The sequence below is a fragment of the Tiliqua scincoides genome, chromosome 3, assembly GCF_035046505.1.
Source record: "Tiliqua scincoides isolate rTilSci1 chromosome 3, rTilSci1.hap2, whole genome shotgun sequence".
Taxonomy (NCBI): Eukaryota; Metazoa; Chordata; class Lepidosauria; order Squamata; family Scincidae; genus Tiliqua; species Tiliqua scincoides.
Window position 1 is genome coordinate 58,706,567 of NC_089823.1, and position 18,257 is coordinate 58,724,823.

Genomic DNA, 18,257 nt, shown 5'->3' on the forward strand with positions numbered 1-18,257 from the left:
CTGGCCTGGGTGTGCGCAGGCGCGCCACATCGCGCCCCGAGAGCCCGAAGCGCTGGAGGGCCCGCAAGCGTTGGCGCGCCCTCCGCCTCCCGCTGGCCGAGCCAGGCCAGGCTAGCCTCCTGCGTCTCCCAACGGCCTCCAGGCGCCTCAGGGGGCACACAAGACGGCCAGAGACCGCATCCTGCGCCCTCCCTTGCCCCGGCCTTCTGAGGTGGCCCGCCTCTGACTCCAGGAGCCTGCTCGGACACGAGGGCTTCACGCCTCTGGGGCACTTTCCTCCTCAGATCTGTCCAGTCCCCTTCGAAAGGCGTCCAGGCCAGAGGTCATCGCCACACCTTGTGGCGGGGAGTTCCGCAGACTCAAACGCTGGGTCAAGGACTATTTTGGCTGTCCTAACTCCCAACGCTCAGTTGGAGTGGACGCCCCAGTTCTGGTCTCATGCAGCAGCCTGATGTTTACTCAGAAGTAAGACCTGCCAAAAGCCATGAGGCTTACACCCAAGCCTATGCATGCCCCTCGGAAGCAAGCCCCGTTAGAGTCAGTGGGGCTTCCTCCCAGGAAAGTGTGGAAGGATCGGCTGTAAGTGAACACAGATTGGCATTGCAGCTGTGCTGAGCAAAGAACCTTCACCTTGCTAAGAAAAGGCTCTCCTGTGCCGCATAAACGAGGGGCTGGTTTGCCTGGATCATCTTGGGTAGCATTATTCGTCTTTCCCAGCTTGGCCCCCCTAACATGAGCATAAGCAATAATAACTTGGCTAGGGTGGGTAGTGGGAATGTCAAGGGTCTGGCCTGGGCCAGGCAGGAAACAACCAGCAGCATCCTACTGAGCAGCCCCTTGTCCTTTTATGTAGTAGTTCAACCACCTGACCATGGGCAGAGGGGTCAAGAAAGTGATCTTAAGTTCCCATCTTTAGATCAGCCAGTCAGAACAGTATGATCTGGAGCATTTGGAAGACCATGTAAGGAACCTGCTAGTTTTAAACTGGGTATATTTTCTGCTCCAGCTCTGACAAACCTGTTATCTGTACAGGTACTTTACAGTGCTGGTCATTGTTCTGACCCCCAGAGGTGAGCAGACGAAGTGCAACCAATTAGTATCTCTAAACTGGTCTTAGTGATTTGGGTCAGATGTATATAGCACACAATTGTTTAAAGTTTGCTTCTCTTAAGAGCTGTTGTATCTAATTGGAAACTCCTGTTTTTGTCACTTTCTCATTGCCTCTTTTAATTTTTGTGTTTTAAAAAATAAATTTATTTTTGCAAGACTTGTCTCTTTTCTTGCTCTGTCTAATGGGCTATATCCCCTTGTCCTGACATTTGTTCAGGGCTAATGCTAACCTGAGCAAGTGTTGGTGCTATGGAGTTGGGGGAGCCCATTTTGCTTCCTTGGATTGCATCTTTAAACACCAGCTTCTGTGCTGAGGGAACCCCTGGTCTTTAGGGCTTATCAAGGTGAAAACTGTTTTACTGACCTTGTCCCTGAAGTTCTTTCTGGAGGTAGTGAAATACAGATTGTTTTGTTGCGTTTGTGAGCTCTCCAAAAGGCAAGATTAAAATCCCCGAGTAAATAAAATTATTGAAGGATAAGCCAAGGAAGAAGGTGCAAATATAACATTCCAAACAATGTAGGTTATGTTTGCATTTTTATAGGTTTTATTACATAAACCACTTTGTGAACTACTCTGAGAAGTAGTATATAAGTATTAATAACAATCGTGTGATTTAAGCACAAACCAATATAAGGCTAATGTATTTTTGGCTCATGCAGTTCAAGGCTCTGCAGATAACTAGCAGTTTTCTTGGCACCTGTACAAAGTCAGTTGAGAGTAGAACACCAATATAAAAGATGTTTGCCAAAATTGACCCCACTTCTCTAATTTTTTCATACGGAGATGGATAGCAAATCTTAAGCAGTTTTGGGGCTGCCATTTCCCAAAATCTGCCCTGAATCAGATTTGTATTGACAACCTTGGTGAGATCCTGCCTCAGAAATAACACGTTTTGGGGTACAACTGTCCTAGCAACCCTAACCTACAAAATGGGGTACACTTTTAATTTGTATTTATAATGAGGACAAAAATGGTTGAGTTAGCATTGAAATTGTATGGCGTACTGCCCACTCTTATGTATACATACTCAGAAGTAAGTCCTATTATAGTCAATGGGACTTATTCCCAGGTAAGCATGGATAGAATTTCAGTCTGTATTTCACAATTGATGGCTTTTTTTGCCAGTAAAGTAAGAGACCATTCAAAATCAGCCACAAGAGGGCAAACTTGTCTTTGCTTAATTTGCTTTTCTAACTCATCATGTTTGTGTGGTATCATGCAGCATAGCTAGAGGAAGTAGCATGAAACTCAAAATACACTTTACATATGATTGTTCTGCAATCTTTTTTTTAAATCCAAAGAATTCTTTCTTCCTCATTTTTTTTAACCAACGATGCCTGGGTAGAAAAATGAGTGTTCCGAAGGGACTGTTTAACTCTTTTCAGCCCTTTGTGGATTTTTCAGTTCAAGTTACGAAACTGCAAGCCACATTGGTAGTGTGTACATTTGATTGAAGGAGTTACATTTTACTTGTTATACTCAAGGTTGCATTTAAGGAGTATCTAATTGGCAGATATCCTAGAGCAGTAGTTCTCAAATTTTTTAGCACCAGGAGCCATTTTTTAGAATGACAATCTGTCATACCCACCAAAAGTGATGTCCTTAACTTGGAAATGATGCCATGGCTGGAAGTGACATCATCAAGCAGGAAAATTTTTAACACCCCCCCAAGACAAAACCAAATTACATAAGTAAATCAAAAATTTACAGTAAGTAAATTTTTATACTTAAAAAAGTATAAGTTTTAAAAATTTATTTAAAATAACCCTCCTATCCCTCCCAAGCAGTTGCTGATCTGTTTTTTAAAAATTCCCCAAACATCCTAAAGGCGGCAATCCCATCCACAGTTACCCAAGAATAAGCCCCATTGAATATCATTGTTAAAAGAATATGCATTGTAGTCTATTCAAGGTACAGATCTGTAACATTTCTCCAAAGCAGCCACACACCATGGTAGTATCAAGCCTAATATATTAAAAATAAAATACAGCTTGAAATGAATGGGGACCTACCTGAAATTGACTTGCAACCAACCTAGTAGGTCTTGACCCACAGTTTGAGAAACACTGCTCTATATTGTTAGGGCTTTGTTTTTATCTTTTATTTTACCAGAACCAGGGGACATCCACTAAAATTGAGTGTTGGGCGGGTTAGGACAGACAAAAGAAAATATTTCTTTACTCAGCGCGTGGTCGGTCTGTGGAACTCCTTGCCACAGGATGTGGTGCTGGCGTCTAGCCTAGACGCCTTTAAAAGGGGATTGGACGAGTTTCTGGAGGAAAAATCCATTATGGGGTACAAGCCATGATGAGTATGCGCAACCTCCTGATTTTAGGAATGGGTTAAGTCAGAATGCCAGATGTAGGGGAGGGCACCAGGATGAGGTCTCTTGTTATCTGGTGTGCTCCCTGGGGCATTTGGTGGGCCGCTGTGAGATACAGGAAGCTGGACTAGATGGGCCTATGGCCTGATCCAGTGGGGCTGTTCTTATGTTCTTATGTTCTTATCTCTTTCCCTCCCTCGTTGACATATAATGCTGTTTACTTAAGAATGGAAATTAGAATGTCTCAATTTTGTTGGATTTTGCAGGAGTTTATTTTGAAATTATGATTTTGTAGGCTTTAAGCAAGACTTGCTTGTTCTGAGCAAAGTGCTACCCCCCCCCCCGGCCTGGAACCTCAGCCTTTGGAACAAAAAGGAATGGAAATTGAATAGATAATTGATTTTATTCAGTCTCTCCAAATATCTCAGAAGTGATAATCAAGAAAATGTAGTAAATGTGGATTTCTTTTGAACTGCCTCCTTATTTCTGATTCTTTGGGGCATTTTTGTCATGTTTTGAATGTTACTCTGTAACTGATGTGGTGTAGCAGGTGGGTAAAAATACTGAGGCTCAGGTAATACAGAGTTCTGTAATTCCACAAGGGTTTGAGTTCTTTTGGTTTGTTTTTAACCCATAGCAGCCTAGCTGAAAGTGGCTAGAAGAAAAAGGAAAAAGGAGCTCCTGTGAAAAAGGAGCTTGGGGTGGAGTGTGGTCCTGAACTTGAAAAGGGCCAGAGGGAAAAGGATAGACAGCATCTCCCTCTTTGTGCATTCCTTCCGCATTCATCTTGCTCATGCTATTTGGTTTTTAAAAAAGCAAAGAATCACAGAATTGTGGAACGTGTAACCTGGGCCTTCATTACACTCAATGTTCAGTTCTTCAGCTTTGTTTAACCTATAGACATTCTTTTGACTGATTTTAACTTCTTTGTGTCTGCTTTTTCAGATTTAATGTGGCATTACTGTTTTAATGCTACTGTTTTATTGTCTGACTTATTTGTTTTTAATTTTAGAGATTCTTTTGTTTTTAACTTGTAAATCTCACTGTGTAAAGTTTTTAAGAGGACAGTATAGAAATACACAGAATAAATAATGTTCTGTGCAGTCCCCAGATAGAATGAACAAATGATCGAAAAGCACTTGTCAAGTTACATGCTTCCTATTGTAGCAGTTAGAACACTAAGCAACGTGTAGGATAAAAGGGGACTTCAAAATATTTGAGGGCCTTTCTAAACAATAGCTTACAAATGAGCAATTGTCCAGTTTGTGCACAACATCCAGTTGTCTTCTTTAAAGGAAAAGCTGTTGGGAAAATTGCCATTTTCCCCCCGCCAATGGGGATATTGCAATTTGATTTCTTGTTGGAAATGTGATTGCCTGAATATTGTGATGCCTGCTCTCATACTCAATATTGTTACACCAGGGCTCAGCCTACAAAGGACTCACATGGGAGCTGACTTATGTCAAGGGATGGTGAAGAAGGTCCTTGTCAATTCTTTCCCCGCAGCAAGTGCTCATACTGTAACTGGTTTCATTGCAAACTGAACCTCACAATGGGCTTCTCCACATTGCCTTCTTACTGGGCAGATTCAGTTCCCATTCAAGGTCCCTTTTGCAAGCTGAGCATTTCCCTCACAAGCAGAGCACACATCATTCAGTCTTTTAAAAAGGAGAAGGTGCACCAGGGTGTATATGCCATTGCCTCTGCAGCAAAGTAATTCTCCCATACCAACACTTCCTTCCCCACTATTATGTGTGTACACTGTCTTGTACTCTTTGCCTTTGAATCCAGGGCCTTAGGAAACCTGCAAAGTTGAACTTAGTGCATGAACCAAAAGTGATCATCTGGAAAAGTCCTGATCATCCTTTAGGTTCATAACTGCCTTATTATATGCACATGTATATACATATTCATAAGTACATTAGGGAAGAAAAATGAGGAAGTAAAGAAAATTAACATGCGTGCAGATGTTTATTTTATGAGATTCCAAAGCAGCTCAAAAACGCTGGTATTGATGTTATGATAACAAAATGCAGGATTTTAAGTTGAGAAAAATGGGAGGTGTGTTGATTGTGGCAGTTTATTATGAATCTTTTTGTAGGTAAGTAATGGTAATTTTGTGAGTGGTTAGTATTGTAATTGTACAGTATGTAATGACGTGTTTATTGATTGAAGCAACAGGAACATTGTACAATCATTCTGTCTTCTAAATATTCACTCGCTCACCAGTCAGAAATGAACTCTTCAAGAAACAGCGGGTAGTTATTTAAAATGTATATTTTAAGAATCCATTTATTCTTTTCCCCATGCAGTCACATTCAGCATTAGCACATAAACACTCAAAACATAATGTGTTTTATGCTGTGCTGCCCATGTAATTAAATAGGTTTACTCAGAAAGATCATTCAATAAGAAAAGGAAAAATAAAGAATTTGCAATTCTGCCCCTCATGGTATATACTGTACTTAGCAGTGCAATTCTATGAATCTTTTCTCAGAAGTAATTTCCACTGTGGTTCAATGGGACTCACTCGGAAGTCTGATGGATTCTGTTGGAACTCAGGCATGCACGGCCATGAAACTAAACAGTACAACGCCTCAATGTACAGCTTTATTTAAAGTTTTCTGAAAAAGGTATCAGTTGATTATGCTTTTATATTGTGTAACATTTTAATTCAATGTTTCTTAATGATTGTTATTTAATTTAATGTTTCTTAATGATTGTGATTAATGCTACAACAGTAGCATTAATTTAAATACGAAAGTTTAAAGGGTATCTGATGAAATCCATATGAAGCAGTCTTGACATTTCTATTTAGAGCAAACATTTATCCAACGCATAGTTGTTCCAGAGAATAGCATAGTGGGTAGCACGGGTGGGGGGGGCTCTCTTTGCCAAGGGCAAAGAAGCTTGTTGTCTTTCATTGATAAAGGTACTCCACCATCTGGCCCAATGTGTGCAGGAATTTTACAGAACTATGAAACTGCCTTATAGTAAGGTCCAAACTAGGCACTGATGTGACATACAACTGCAAGTCTGTATGTTATGTATGTCCGTAAGTTTCCTTTGTCATTTTCTACACTAAAAGCAGCCTTAGACCTTGTGAACTCCAGCAAAGGAACTGGGGATGGAGGAGAACACCTTAACCCTTTCTTCTCTGGCCATTGTTACACATCATAAAACACATAGATATGCACAATCTTTTTTCCTTGCAGTGGAAAGGATATGGGTATATGAGCAGTGGCGAACACATACTCTGCTTGGTAGAATGTAGATATGGTATTGGAAGGGAAACTCTTGCTGATAATTTTTAAAATTATGGGGAGATATGCTAATGTGGCAACTCTGGATCAGGCTGTCAGCTTTTGAACCATTTGATCAGGATTTGTCTCACAGTGCACAATCTCTGAAAACACTTGTTGATGTTTATTATCCATCTAATCATTCAAACCAATACGCTATTGCTGTCAGATATTTGTATTCAAAGAGCATCCAGAGCAATAGGATTAGTCCAATTAACCTGCCTTTCACTGCTTCATGGCTTCCTGAAATAATGTGTTTGTTTTCTCTGTAATAAGCGACTCAGTGATGCCTTATGCAAAGAATGAATTCCATAACCAGGCGGTTCCTCAGTCCAGACATTATGGCATTCATTCCTCAAATTGTAAGAATATCATGCGCACTTTAATAATCAAGCCTGTTTTAAGAGTGATTGTCCTAAGAGGAGACACAAGGAATGCCACTTGCAGTTGTTTGAAATGCAGATCTGCTTTCCTGTTCACATAACTGTCCTGAGGAGCAATTCAAAACAGCATTTGTGATCAAACAGATGTGAGTCGATCACTCTATAAGCGCCATAGCAATCAGTCCCATTCTCTTTGCCTAAGATGCAGCCTGGAATCTGGTGCTTCCAACTCTCCCTGTTAGCCAAAACACATTTCTTCTCCAAAGTCTTTGCTACCATATCTTTTGTTGGCATCCTTCAGTCTTGGAAGACTGCGGTATCGTGCTCTGAATGGTGGTTCTGGAACAGAGTGTACTCTCCAGTGCGCAAAGCCTGGGTAAAGTAGATATGGAGGATAGACTGTTTCCCATGCAGCAAATCCCCCACATCGCTGAAATGGTCCAATGGAAAGGCAGAGGCCAATATGGTTGGTTCCAGCGGCATCACAGGAGTTGCCACAACGTGACTGTTCAGCCATGAACTGCCTCAGGGACTCCGGCTCCGGATTTTGCTCGAGGTAGACTCCTGAAGCCTTTTTCATAACTGGATGTAGCCACAAGGCAGTGGAGGTTTAGGATCAGAGTTTTCTTTCTCTCAGATGAGCTGCCTTCCCAGGCTAACGGGTCCCATCTACCCGGTGGCTGTTTAGTCGCCTCTTATGACAAGTACAGCCAAACTGTACTTGTACAGCCAAAGGGGCTGTTCTTATCTGCAGCCCCCAGGGGCTAACAAATCTCAATGGATTCGCTAATTCAGGAGCATCCTGCACCATTTAAACTGTGATCCTATACACACTTAACCTGGGAATAAATCCCGCTAACCTCAATGATACTTTTAAGCAGGCATCCATAGGATTGTGCTGTAAGGATTACATCATTCTTGATGTATGGCATTCTTGTGCCATTCTTGATCACTGCGGTATCCTGATCTGTTTTCATGTTCTTATTGTGCAGTCCTGGCCACCCCTATCATAGACTCAGGACCCAAGCATTGGGGAAGAGGAAAGTGTTAGGCTGCCGGATGCATTGTGTGATTCCAATATCATGTTTTCAATAAGGTAATGCCAGTAATATCACCATTAGTACCAAAAGAGGAAAAATGCCCCCAAAGAGAAAATAATTGCACAAAAGGACTGGAACTTTGAAGTGTGCTGTTTTTTTCTCCCTGCAAGCTCAACCCAGTAGCTCATCACCTCCCCATTTTGTTATTTGACTTTCCCCAGGAGGGAACAAACAATGCTTGTTGTCATTGGGCCAGTCCAAGTCCATGCTGTCCAAGTCGACTGTTGACTCAAAGCTTCAGGCAGGACAGCGGGAGGAGCCTTAGCTTATGCAGGAAGGGAAGGGATTGTCAGCCAAGCAGCTAATGCACCCACTCATAGGGCAGAAGGCTGCTCCTGGGTGCAGTATTTCAAGTCAGTCCTCAAATGATTGGGGGAAAAGATAAAGAGGCCTTCAATGAAATCCATGTCTCACTCCTCTGAGGACTATCAGCCATTCAGTGCCCTCCAAATCAGTATTGCAGTTCTGCCACTGAGCCACAGGGTGGTGCAAGTGTTCATTGTGACATCAGTCCACCTGATGGCTTCCATTAACATGGGGGGAAGAGAGCAAGGAGTGAAAGAAAAGATTAACACAGCATTTCTCAATCAGTGGTACTCATACCACCTGTGGCACTTGAGGTGGTGGCCAGTGGTACTCACAGGATCCTCCACACCCTGCGTCGTCATCATCACCACCAGTTACTTCTGTTGGTACTTCCAATGGGCAGATCACACAAAGTGGTACGGCGGGGACAAACATTGAGAAACACTGGATTAAAGTCAGTGCCTCATAGACCAATAGGATTGCTATAGGCCTATGTCCACTCTTCTTTCTGAATCATAAAACCTCCTCAAATTACAATCTCAGAGGGTCTTCCACCATGCCTCTTTCCACTGGATTTCTGGTCTTAACATTATTGCTTTCACCAAAATTGACCTTCAGATTAGGGAGATCCAGGACACTTTATCAACACACGCAGAAGAGGTGACTTTGAGAAGATTAGTCAGGAGACCTTTGTTCTGGAAATGGCAAGAGTCACAGTTAGGAAAGGACATTTCTATGCTTTGCTGAAAATGATTGAGTAACCTTTATCAACACCCTTTACTTGCTATCAAGCCCCTTCTCTGGAACTCTCCCTCTCATACAAGACTGCCAGGAGTAGTGTAGTAGCTGGCAACCTTCAGTCTCGAAAGACTATGGTATCACACTCCGAATGGTGGTTCTGGAACAGCATCTAGAGTAGCTGAAAAGGCCGATTTGGGAGTGACAATCCCTTCCACACTGGGAGCAAGTGCAGTCTGTCCCTGGTCTGTCTCCCTGGCTATGGGCCGTCCTTCTTTGCCTCTTTGCCTCAGACTGTTGGCCAAATGTCTCTTCAAACTGGGAGAGGCCATGCTGCACAGCCCGTCTCCAAGTGGGCCGCTCAGAGGCCAGGGTTTCCCACCTGTTGAGGTCCATTCCTAAGGCCTTCAGATCCCTCTTGCAGATGTCCTTGTATTGCAGCTGTGGTCTACCTGTAGGGCGCTTTCCTTGCACGAGTTCTCCATAGAGGAGATCCTTTGGGATCCAGCCATTATCCATTCTCACAACATGACCGAGCCAATGCAGGCATCTCTGTTTCAGCAGTGCATACATGCTAGGGATTCCAGCTCGTTCCAGGACTGTGTTGTTTGGAACTTTGTCCTGCCAGGTGATGCCGAGGATGCATCGGAGGCAGCGCATGTGGAAAGCGTTCAGTTTCCTCTCCTGTTGTGAGCGAAGAGTCCATGACTCGCTGCAGTACAGAAGTGTACTCAGGACGCAAGCTCTGTAGACCTGGATCTTGGTATGTTCCGTCAGCTTCTTGTTGGACCAGACTCTCTTTGTGAGTCTGGAAAACGTGGTAGCTGCTTTACTGATGCGTTTGTTTAGCTCGGTATTGAGAGAAAGAGTGTTGGAGATCATTGAGCCAAGGTACACAAAGTCATGGACAACCTCCAGTTCATGCACAGAGATTGTAATGCAGGGAGGTGAGTCCACATCCTGAACCATGACCTGTGATTTCTTAAGGCTGATCGTCAGTCCAAAATCTTGGCAGGCCTTGCTAAAACGATCCATGAGCTGCTGGAGATCTTTGGCAGAGTGGGTAGTGATAGCTGCATCGTCGGCAAAGAGGAAGTCACGCAGACATTTCTGCTGGACTTTGGACTTTGCTCTCAGTCTGGAGGGACTGAAGAGCTTTCCATCTGATCTGGTCCGGAGATAGATGCCTTCTGTTGCAGTTCCAAAGGCCTGCCTCAGCAGGACAGCGAAGAAAATCCCAAACAAGGTTAGCGCAAGAACACAGCCCTGCTTCACTCCTCCTTGGATGTCAAAGGGGTCTGATGTGGAGCCATCGAAGATAACAGTGCCCTTCATGTGGAAAGATCTGATGATGCTGAGGAGCCTGGGTGGACATCCGATCTTGGGGAGAATCTTGAAGAGGCCGTCCCTGCTGACCAGGTCGAAAGCCTTCGTGAGATCTATGAAGGCTATAAAGAGTGGCTGTCGTTGTTCCCTGCATTTCTCCTGCAGTTGTCTAAGGGAGAATACCATATCAGTGGTGGACCTGTTGGCTCGGAATCCGCACTGTGATTCTGGATAAACGCTTTCTGCAAGTACCTGGAGCCTCTTTAGTGCAACTCGGGCAAACAGCTTTCCTACAACGCTAAGGAGAGAGATGCCGCGGTAGTTGTTGCAGTCACCCCTGTCGCCTTTGTTCTTGTACAGCGTGATGATGTTTGCATCCCTCATGTCTTGAGGTACTCCACCTTCTCTCCAGCAGATAGAAGTGTAGAGAGTAGTGCAGTGTAGTATAGTACAGTGTAGTGTAGAGAGTGTAGTGTAGGCTGGCTAAAAATATGCAACATAGTTGGGCCCTGAGTCCTATAAGAAATCCTATATACAGTGAGAGTTTGGCTTGTTTATGTCTTATAAGAAATCCTATATACAGTGAGAGTTTGGCTTGTTTATGTCCTATAAGAAATCCTATATACAGTGAGAGTTTGGCTTGTTTATGTTAAAATATATGAAATGTATATCACTATAGATCCCTTAAATGTACTCAAAGTAACAGGTCACAAATAGAATTAAGGCATACAGTAAAAGCAAGTTCAAAGGACCTTGCTTAACAAAGGTTGGCAGAAAGCCCCACAGTGTTTTGCTGAGAACAGGAGAAGAGATAAGACCGGTGGCTCAAAACAAGGCCATCCTAAACAGGAAAAGAGATGTATGCCAAGAAATAGGTCTAAAGACTTGACAAAAAGGCCAGTTCTGAATAAAATAAGGTTACAGTGCACTCTGCTGGTTCTTGAAAACTTTGTATTCCATATGTTTAAATGTATAATTTTGCCTTATTTGGAACCTGTAACTTGAAGCTCACCAATCAAATGTCTCTAAGGCTATCTACAGCCTATGAAGAGTTAGCCCCATCTATGATGTCAAACTTCAGCCAATGGGAAGTTCAAAATCTTCAAACAAAGGACCCAAAATGTTATAAAGGGTCTGGTTAAGATTGACACATGCTCTCAATGCTTTGGACAGGAGTCCCTTGAGACGCCAGTCGCTGACAACGAAATAAAAGCTTGCAGACAATCGCGCTTGACTACTGAGTCTTGCTTTTGAATCTTGCAACACCTTGCAACAACCATGAACATAAAACTTATGTTTTTATCCAATAGACTCATTATATACATGATAAATAATTATAAAGCTTGAAAATATCTTATGTACTTTTAATACTAATTGTGATGCAAAAAGGAGCTTGGCCAACATTTCTGAGAGCCACACATTATTTGTCAAAGAGCCACATGTAGTTCGGGAGCTGTGTTAAAGAGCCGCATACAACTCATTTAGCCACCCCTGGAATCAGTGGCGTTCCTCATCTTGGTGCCACCCAGGGCCACAACTGCAAATTGCTGCCCCCGGCCAGGTAGCTGCTCCCCCCACCAGTTGCATCAGCTGCCTCCTGCCTGGAGGCCTTTGGAGAGCCATGTGTAGCCTCCCCAACCCTCAGAAGGCCTTGTAAGGCCTTTGGAGGGCCTAAACACGTCACTTCCAGTTTCCCTGAGAAACAAGAAGTGACATTTTTAGGCCCTCTGAAGGCCTTACAAGGTTGGGGAAAACACGCACGTCCTCTCCAGCTCTCAGAAAACCTCTGGATGGGAAGCAGCCAGCACGACCAGTTGGGATGGAACAGAATGACTGGGTGTACTGACACACACACCCCCAGATGTGCTACCCAGGGTCACTTGACTCCCTGAACTCCCCCTCGGTACGCCACTGTCTGAAACATAAGCAAGAGGAAGCAACATGACCAAGAAAAAGAAGCAAATAACAAAGCAGGCTGTCATCTGTAGAGGCTGGGTACAAATGACCAGAAAATAATGCATATAGAGCACTGCCCCCCCCCCCCAATCACTCAATGTCAACCAATGAATGTAGATTAATGGCAATATTGTGGAAGTTTGAGCGGGGCAGGGGAATGTATGCCATTTTGATAACTGATTAAATGCTAATTTTATTTGAGAAGTTAGAGTTACCAAATATCTCAAGACAAAGAAAGTAAATAATTCAGCCGATATTCTGTAGTTTGTTTTGGTGCCTGTAATCAAGGTTATTTGAAACACATATTTCAAATCAAAATATTTGAAACTAATATTGGGGATGTCACCTGAACCTAAGGGTTGCTTCGGAAGCACATGCCAGAATCTATGATGCATAGGTTGAATGTGCAGGGCAGAGTTAGGGCGCAATCCTAACCCCTTATGTCAGTGCTTTCCAGCACTGACACAAGGGCAATGCAGCTCCGAGGTAAGGGAACAAACATTCTCTTACTTTGAGGAGGCCTCCCTGAGTGCCACCCAACTGCAGGATGCAGTACATGTCTCATTGGCACCGCTATGCCAGTGCTGGAAAGCACTGACATAAGGGGTTAGGATTGCACCCTTAGATTCACAATATCTTATTCAAATGCTGTATTAAGGTATGTTCTTTAAGTGCACCAAAATAACAGTAAAAGCATGTGTTCCCACCAACTTGGAGTGTATCTTAAGTATTTATGTGGGACTGATTGCTGGTCATGACTTTGAACTGACCTTGATCTTTATTTAGCTACACCATTTATATTCTGCAGGGTGATTGGCCTTGAGAGAGGACCATCCAAAGGTCACAGACTTGGCTGTTGGCAGTTATCCTCTTTTTACCAGCCAAAGTCTGTTACTGTACAAATGGAAATCCCCAGCTGATCTGCACACATGTTTTGGCAAATTTTATGGGCATTGATAAACATTTTAACAAAATGTTGCAAAGTTTGGGGAACAATAGAATATTATACATTTCTTATTTTACACTGTTTGTACTCTCAGTGGTTTTCAAACTTTTCAGTCTCTGGAGCCCTTTAAACTCCTAAACAGAGTCTCAGGGAGCCCTGCTAGTGCACTTATGGAGTGATAGGGAACCCTAGAGCACTGGTGCATGTGCAGAGTGGCTCCGCTCTGCACAAATTGTCTAGAATCCGCCTTTGATTAAAAGTCTGAGGAGAAATCTGATGACCAAAGAAAGGTGGTATATAAATATCTGTATAAATAAATAAATAAAAATAAATAAATAAATTGTGCCAATGGGTCTGGCATCCAACCTACCTAGATCCTTCAGAATTAATTTTTTCAAAACTGCAGTGCTAGCATTGTATTGAATCACAGAGGGTATGAAAATAGTTTGGGTTGGATACCATTCATGTCTTCACAAAAGTCACGTGATTCAAATGAAATGTAATTAGATCAACTCAAGTTTGAAAAGTATGATATCTGTCGGATAAAACATAGACCCTTACTCAAAAGACATATTAATCTGTTGAAAAATTACAACTGGATGCGTTCACTATAAGTTGTGATACAGTGCTTTGTGGTGGTGATTTGATTGCATTCTAGATCTGAAAATGTGTCTGGTTCATGGGATAATTCCTAAGGAAGATTCATCTTGGGCTTTGTCTTTCTGATGTCTAGAGATGTTGAGCAAAAGAAACTTCCAAAATGTACACACACAATCATTAACAGTGCAAGCCAGAGGAAGATCTACAAGTCTGTGGCAGAAGCCCAGTACACTGCAGAACTTTTTGAGTACATCAGTTAATCTGCTTCCGTTACATAGTTCAGGAAGATGAAATGATGGGCAAACTGGGAAGCCTCTCTAGAGACACCATTACTGATCTTCTCATTGAGCAACTCCTGGGCTGCGTTCTTTTTTTAGTTAGAAAATATGGGGAGGTTTCTAGCATGATTCTAGCACTGCACAACTCATTAAAAAACGAAAGTGAAATAGTGTGGAATATACCTCAGGGTGTTTTTGCAACGTTTAATTGCCTTTTAGTCATTAAAGTTACCTGAATGTTATTCACCTCTGTGTACTGCTTTTACAGTCTTGAGAACGGAAGGCTCCTTGTATCTAAGTTCAAAAACCCCTCCTCCACTATCTCCCCTACTTGCCATAAAAGATTATTGCAACTAGTTGTTTCCTTGGAGCAGAGCCATAAGATTACATTGCTACAAATGGAGGTGGACATCTTTTCTAGCTCCAGGCTCATTTTTCAAAATTCTAACATGGCTAGCAAGCTAGAACCAAAAAACCAAACCGCTCCTAGTGTGCTACAAGTAAAAAAAAACACCCCAAAACAGCTATCTAGTATTTCAAGCATTAGTAACTAAAAAAAGAATGCAGTCCTGATTTCTAAAGGTCTCCAAATTTCCCCAGAACACAGTTTAAAAATCACTGACCTAAACCTTTGTTGGAGTAGCAAAAACAAATCTATAAGAGTTGCTGGGTTACTCAACCTAAATACCATGGAAGCCAGGCTTTCTAATGCTTGCAGTGATTAAAGCCAAGCAATCATTGTGCCTGAATCAAAAGCATGGGGATTAGGTTAAATGAAAACTGGCAGGCATAATAAAATGAAATTGATTGCTTGTAAAAGTTTCAAGGTACCATTTAATTTTCAATCAGCAGAAATGGAAAGTGACATCCTTCTTTGAGAAAAGAGTCAGCAGTGACTATGCAAGGTTTGCAGTTCTCCTTCTTGGCTGCTAGCCAGGGTTCATTTTTGGCCTCATACGTAAACATAGAGGGACTTGGGGGGGGGGGGAGCCAGTCCAGAAAGTGCAGCCGCTTTCATTTGCGTACTTTTTCCAGCCTCAAGAATGACTTTTCAATATGGTCACACACTGACCAAGCTCTTTCTCTCCTTTCGTCTCAATATTTCGTGCTCTGCCAGTTACAACTGGAATAGTAGTACATTAGAGAAATATTAGAGAAGTCACTGATTTTGCTGGCTGACATACATCTTCCTGTGGCCTTAGCCATCACCAAGTAGCCAGAACTGTGCTATGGCCATTTGTCTCTAGAATATCTCCATCTTCATGCCCTACTCTGTATATCCTGCATGTCAAACAGACCAAGTCACATGAATGCTGTTGGCATTCCGTTGGTGCTACAACTTCTGCTCATTTATACGGGGACAAGGTCTGTGTGAATATGTGCCTGCATGTTCATCATAAACAGTAATATCTACCTGACTATCTGTCCTAGGCTCCATCCCTTCTCTGAGGAATGGAAATCTTAAAGAAGTGACTTGCCTAGGGGAACAAATGCCCCAGGGCGCCACGCCTCAGGGAGCAGTGCCACCTTCCGCACTTCCGCACTGCCACCACCCCCCAACCCTGTCTAGGGGCCTTTGGAGAGCTGGGGAGGCAATGGGCTGCCTCCCTAATCTTCCCAAAGCCTTCTGAGGCCTCAGGAAGGCTGAAAATTGTAGCAATTTTCAGCCTTCCAGAGATGTCAGAAGGCATTCAGAGGGCTGGGAAGGCGGTGCATGTCTCTCAGAAGCTGTGAGCTTCAGAGCCCCCCCCCCCCCCGGATGGTGGAGGCAGAACCCTGCAGTCCTGGTCCCAGACGGCACAGGCCAGGATAACCAGGATCTTAAAGGGCTGTGGCAGTGGTTTTCAAACTGGGGCATTGCGACGCCCCAGCCTAAAGGCCCTTGCCTCTGCCCCCTTAAGGGGCGGGGGCAGGGAGGAGGCAGGTTGGAGCCAGCAATTACTTCACTTTCTCTTTCGGAAGGCTGGGGAGCCCTGCAGATGCTCACGCAGGGCTCCCCGCACCCCAAGGATGCAGCTGCAGGGACTGGTGAATGCATCCTAGTCCCCCCTTAGCAACACGATCCTGGGGATTGCATCGCTGCCTTTCCCCTCCCCAGCTGCCTCCCTCCCCTCCCCTGCAAAGACCCACTGCAGTTTTCAAACTCCCGGAGAGTTTGAAAACCACAGGGCTATGGGTTATTCATATCCACGTGAAACATTATTATAGTAGTCAGTGCCTCGTTCCCTGCAGTGGAGGGGAAGGTTTATGTTAATGGTCTCCACAAGTATTTAGTCTTGCTTTTTCAATTGTGAGGCTCTTTCCAATGGACATTTGGCCACCGGAACCTTAAACATTTCATATGGTGAAGTATGGTTTATATAAGCCAAATGCAACTGGAACAGCAGCATATCATGATAGGACGGTAGGATAGCTATCTTGGAAAAAAGACTTTGTGTGTCCTGCCTTCACTGCCACACTTAGTTGTAACATGGGGGTATGAATGACTATGAAAAGTAAGGTATAATACTTACAGACAAGTGAGAAGACTTGAAGTTGGCAGCAATATCTGGATATCTTCCAGGCATAGACAGAACTCTTACACTCACCAAGTGGTATGAAGAGTTACTCTGTTAGAGAGGATCAAGTGAGCCCATCTCTCTGTCAAAAGAACTTGAGCCATTTCTGCACCGGGCGGGCACATTTGTCTGTGAGAATGTAAGATAATGATGATGGTGCATAAATTGGCATCTCGGCCAACTGTGAAACCATGAAACATGGACCATATGCCTTAAGTGTCTAACATATGGCTTAGTGAAGAAAATGTTACACACCATGATCGGTATGATTTGTTCAGCTGTTCTCTGGCTATGTCAGCTGAAACAGGAAAATATATGAAAGTTTTGCCTCGGGATAAATTCATTGAAAATGATCGAAGCTGCCTAATCAATGGTTTCATGAAAATACTGGACCTTGTAGACATATTTATAACTGGCTAACTCCCCCCACCCCGCTCTCCATTCTGATGTTCTTGTTGTGACTATTTCAAAGCAGAAATGATTTTTATAACAATACAATATGGGGACAAGGCAACTTCTTCTGAAATATAAAGGCCAGTACAGCAAGAGATAGGATCAATGCTATTTTTATTTTATTACACAATTACCACTTTTCAACAAAAAAGTTTGCAGACCAGTTCACAGAGAAAATCAAATAAATGAATGGTCCTCTGTCTCGAAAGGGCTCACAATTTAAACACATGCAGAAGGAACACGCAAACGGCCCCAGGAAAGACACTGTGCTGGGATAAAGAGGCATACTTACTCTCCTCTTGCTAAATATAGGGTGAGCATCAGCTGGAAAAGTGCCTCTTTGGCCTTTTAGCAGGAATTCTAACGGGTACTATTATGACTCCATTTCCTTTAGGAAGGCCTGCTAAGCAAAGAAATAAACAGGAATATTAAAGCACAGAGATGAGCAACAGTGCAAGTCTTGAGGAACGAAAGACAGAGGTCGGGGTCCCAGGAGCAGAGAGGGTGAAACATGGGCCACAGGAAGTAAGATGGGGCAAAGATGGGAAGGAAAGCCCATAATGTAATGAGTTCTCCACCCACTCACCTGTCCCCAACCATCTTTAGGTGAACCTTTCTGTACTCTTTTTCATTGATTCATGTACTTCCTCATAGTTAAATAATATGGTGCATTGTTTAAAATCCTGCATCTGATATTTATACCTAAACAAGACATCAGGCCTGGTAGAAACTGAGCTAGGGTCTGAATTGGTGTCCCCTTCTTCTGTCCCCCCACCTGTTTGGAAAAAGCAACCAGGTGAGCCAGGACAAGGTGGCGTGGTATATCTTTTTTTAAACACTGTCCTGGAAGGTAAGCAACTGGAACAGCTTTCTCTTC

General features: G+C 43.3%; 1 protein-coding gene across 1 annotated transcript in view; it reads left to right on the plus strand.

Annotated features, from left to right (window-relative positions):
* The first annotated feature begins 205 nt into the window (after positions 1–205).
* Positions 206–18,257, plus strand: part of MAP3K7CL (MAP3K7 C-terminal like) — a 61,073-nt gene continuing 43,021 nt past the window's right edge. Inside the window, exon 1 of the mRNA XM_066621016.1 lies at positions 206–465. The gene's annotated coding sequence lies outside the window, so the exon portion shown is untranslated. The remainder of the gene's footprint in view (positions 466–18,257) is intronic.